Raw genomic sequence first — 4,723 nt, 5'->3', positions numbered from 1 at the left:
GGGATTATACTTAGAAAGGGAACGCAAATAGTTGGAAGAAAGAGAAATTTTAAAATCCGGGATTTTTCCCATATTGCTTCAACCTCTTGTTTTGTGTCGTCTTTGTAAATAAAATGCAGAAAGGTAATTGCAAAAATTATTTAATTTTGTAGGTGACATTAAAACCTCTAAGTAGGAAACAGTTGGCGTTGGGTTACAGAAAGAGTTCAGCTATGTATAAATGTGGGCAGGAAAGTAGTAAGTCTTTTATCCAATATGATTAACCTTGCTTGAGAAGAGGATTGTGTTGATCAGATATAAAATGACTTTGGGGAGTTAGAGATCTCTCTTTGGTTTCTGCACACTGTAGGTTTCTTATGGTGAAGTTCCTGGATATAAAACGGTGAGAGAATCATGGTATATAGTGCCCTTTATAATAAAGAAGCGTGGTGATGATGATGGAGTTGGGGCTATGACAATGGACAGTAAATTTGAGATCAGTAATGTACACTTTTACACTTATTGGAACAACCTATTTTATGGTTAAATTTTCTTGCAGTTTCTTCTTCCCCAGTTATAAGAACTTATTAAATAATTGTGGTTCCTTAACAGAAAATATTACTCTAATATGCTGTTGCACCAACATGGCAAAGAAAGGAGACCGCCATTAGGGACGATTTTAGGTAAGGCTTTTGTGTCCATGTTCAATACATTTAGCACAGTTGATTTTGACAAAATGGTGGGGAGACAAGAAAAAGATCAAAACATAGAGGAGTGAAATTGTCCCTGAAATTTTAAAATAGACTGAAAAGATGGAGATACTTGAGTCTGGCATGGGAAGAGGAATTAGATTGTAAAATTCACTGACTGTATTGTAGACAATCGTGAGTATTGTGGATAAGGTGGATTAAAGGAAAATGACTATCTTTGAAATTTAAGAGTGGTGACTTCAGAATGTCAGAAAAAGTGCCAATGCACACAGAGGACAATGGATTTCTAGAACACCCGCATGTTCTATGTTGGAAATGCAGGCAGATTCTTGAAGCATTTGCACATTCGCTCACACACAAAGGGCTCGGGACTGAAAAGGTTGTGCATGTATACAACAGGGACAGGAAGTGTGTCAACTGGCATGCCTTTCAAGACAACTGGTAGCAGTAACCTGATCTGGGTGGACTTAATCAAGAGGTTCATTTGTTCCAAAGAAATGTATCCGCTTTACTAAACATAGGCTCACGCGATGCCCAAAGCCAAATTCGTAACACTTGGCATTGCTTCGGCATGTCTACTCACCAACCCGGAAGAGATTTTGGATCTGCTATGATTCTAAAAATTGTTACTAAATTTGTCCCTGAGACACCTTCACACCTGACTGTTGAGTAAAGCAGCAGGCTCTGGTTTGTTCATAAATCATGATGCATTGCTAAGTGGCTGCTTGGAGGACTCATTCTTGAATATTCCATTCAATGTCAGATCAGAAGCTTTCCAAATTGAATTTTTAGGGCATGAAGATTTGCTACTGTACATCGGAAGAGTGTCCTTTCAGGCTTCTCATTCTAAAATAAACTTTCTAAAATTAAAATAAATCCCTCGAGCGGTGGTACATTGGTGTCCCATCCAGGGCTTGCACTATATTTGCATTATTTGGGAAATCAATTTAAAAGAACACTGCAAATTCTGTACCATTTGAAAATTGAGGATTTGCAAAAGACCAGGTGAAATTCTGCATGCTAAAGATTCTCTACTGCCTTGAAACACCATCTTTAATTAAGTCAATACTTGATATTGATGTTTGTAGGTATTGACTTTTTCTGACAAGTCACACAGAACAATTGAGAGACTTTCATAAAAACCTCTTGTTTGCTATTGCCCTCACCTTGTTTATAAGGCTTAGCTCTGATGAATCCATCGTCTGACTTCTAATTTTAAATTTAAAATAAAAAAGAAAAACTCTCAAAGTAATCTATTTCATCCAACAGCATAATCTAGTGGAAGTACATATGAAAATTAGCCACAAGTCAGATTGTGCATATTTCTTTGAAGTGTTTGGTCAAACATTCTGAGTCTCTTGTTGCTATAAGTTCCTGAAGGCTTGGACAATTTCAGCAAGTTTGAGCACTATTTTCTGCATATATAAATGCACTTGTATATTGTTGATGCTTTGTCTGTCTTGTGTTTTAGCAACACATGAATTAAATAATAGGGTTCAATATTATTTTTACAGAGTGGGCCTGACAAAGTTAACATTTAAAGCAAGCTAAGTAAATGACTTTTTCTGATAATTAGCAAAAGCAAATGTAGTAAGATGTCATGGATTGAATTGTTTCTCCCCAAAACATGTGTCAACTTGGCTAGGCCATGATTCCCAGTATTGTGTGGTTGTCCTCCATTTTGTGATCTGATGTAATTGTCCTATGTGTTGTAAAGCCTAATTTCTGCCTGTGGTTAATGAGGCAAGATTAGGTTATGTTAAAGAGGATTAGGGTGGGATGCAACACCCTTACTCAGATCACAGCCTTGATCTGATGATGCAAGGGGAGTTTCCCTAGGGTGTGGCCTGCATCACTGTTTATCTTACAAGAGATAAAAGGAGAGAGAAGTGAGCAGAGAGAGGGCCCGCATATCACCAAGAAAGAAGAGCCCAGAGCGGAGCATGTCCTTTGGACCCGGGATCCGTGCACTGAGAAACCCCTAGACCCATGAGAAGATTGATGACAAAGACCTTCCCCAGAGTTGACAGAGAGAGAAAGCCTTCCTCTGGAGCTGGCACGCTGAATTCTGACCTCTAGCCTCCTAGACTATGAGAGAATAAATATCTGTTTGTTAAAGCCATCCACTTGTGGTATTTCTGTTATAGCAGCACTAGATAACTAAGACCTAGGAGAAATAGAAAGCACAGTTTGCAATCAAGAATATTGAGGGATGAATCTCTGTTGTGAATTTTGTCACCACCAATTCCTGGCTGTGTGAGCTTGGCTCAGTCTCTGTGAGCCTTCAGTCTCTCATTTGTGGAGAGGTAAGTGCCTAGTCATCACAGTTAGTCAGCTAGTTAAAATACCCATTGTATAGAATCTCTCTTTTTTTTTTTTTTTTAAAAACATAGGTGTTCAATAGCCATTAGTGTCTTCAACAATAATATAAGTGGACACACATTTCATACAGATTTGAGTCTAGTTAATGCACATGATTGATCACAGCTCTCCTGCTAAATGTTGCTGTATTTTACTCTTTGAATGGAAGTTGAGACGATGTCTCTTTCGTCATTCCTCCTCTCATTGCTTGCAGTGGATAGGTGGGTCCTGAAGTTGCCACGTGTTCCACGTGCCGGGCAGTGTGGGCAGTATCTCTGGGGAGCTGTAGTTGGAATGCCCCGCCTTGCTGCACATGGTGGTCCCTGCCTCTTCCTCCCCTTCCCGTCCAGCATCTTTTACACCCCCTCCCACCCCAGCAATGGCAAGGTGCTTTGGGGGATAAGACAGGGGTCAGGAATACTACCCCCCACCCACATTCTGGAAGTTCTAGTAATTCTGTGGTTATCTGAACAGCCATCCACAATTCACCTCTGCGGTGTCCAGGTTACAGTTAGACATAAGGCTACAAAGACATATAAGGCAGGCCCCTGCCTTGAAGGGGCTTGGGGTTATTTGGAAACACACATAAGTGAACACGGGCAAGGAGGTGAAGTAGGCCTCCGGCCAGCTGCTCCCAAGCCCAGCAAGATTGCTGTCGCTTGAAATACATCCTGATCCATAGAGTAGGCTGAGAGCAGGTGATTAGGTGCTAAGGACAATGAAACTGTGCTTTTTTTTTTAATAGAGAACATAATTCAAAGCTACAGTTCAATCTCAAAAAATACAAAAAACAAAACAAACAAAAGACAAGCCTGGCTCTGATTGAAAATGCCAAAGAAAACAAATAATCCCACGTCTCTTTGTCCCTCTGAGGTCAAAATAAAACCTTACAGCTATCTTCAAAATGTAAGGTGTGCTTATTTCTCAGTTGAAATAAAAACAACAAACCAAAAAAACCAAACCTGTTGCTGTCGAGTTGATTCTGACTCATAGTGTCCCCAGAGGACAGAGTAGAACTGCCCTGTAGGGTTTCCAAGGAGAGGCTGGTGGATTTGAACTGCAGACCTTTTGGTTAGCAGCTGTAGGTCTTAACCAGTGTGCTACCAGGGCTCCAAAACAACAAAACAAAACAAAACAAACAAAAAACTCTAAAAATTTATGGAGGCTTAAAAAATTGAGAAAAAATAGGATGGTGTCCAAAAGATTACTTTTCAAATGAAGGAAATCTGTGCTCTCTATGAATCATAGTATAATCTAATTTTACAAGCAACCCTCTCTATGAATATCATAACCTAATTTTACAAGCGACCCAGAATAAAGACAATGATAATAGTGTTGTCAAGATTCAGTCTGCTGTAACTAGTCTTAATCCTCAATGTACTATTATTTTCAATTAGAAACCCAAGTGATGTGTAAGCAATTAACAAATAAAAACAAATATGAAATAGAAGTATATATTTTTCCAACCAAGTTGGGCCTACAGAGAAAATATGTGTACAAAAGAGCAATTTGAAATCCTAAATTGGCATTGATTTAAACGGGGGGGCAACTAGAGAGATCTTGAGAGGAAAGAGTATGTTATCCACTGCCAAATCATCACATTTTATGTTCATTTAGGAGAAAAAGAAAGTATTTGGTGATGTTTCTTCTAAACCTAAAGCTACATAAATGAA

At 39.0% G+C, this 4,723-nt stretch overlaps 1 protein-coding gene across 1 annotated transcript in view; it reads right to left on the bottom strand.

Moving 5' to 3' along the window:
• CNTNAP5 (contactin associated protein family member 5) overlaps positions 1-4,723 on the bottom strand; it is a gene marked incomplete at its 5' end in the record, with an annotated part of 853,982 nt that overhangs the window by 817,245 nt on the left and 32,014 nt on the right. The gene's annotated exons all lie outside the window — the stretch shown is intronic.

This window comes from Trichechus manatus, unplaced genomic scaffold (genome assembly GCF_000243295.1).
Source record: "Trichechus manatus latirostris isolate Lorelei unplaced genomic scaffold, TriManLat1.0 scaffold00303, whole genome shotgun sequence".
Taxonomy (NCBI): Eukaryota; Metazoa; Chordata; class Mammalia; order Sirenia; family Trichechidae; genus Trichechus; species Trichechus manatus.
The sequence above is the reverse complement of the archived record's forward strand: the minus strand, read 5'-3'. Positions and strand labels throughout refer to the sequence as shown.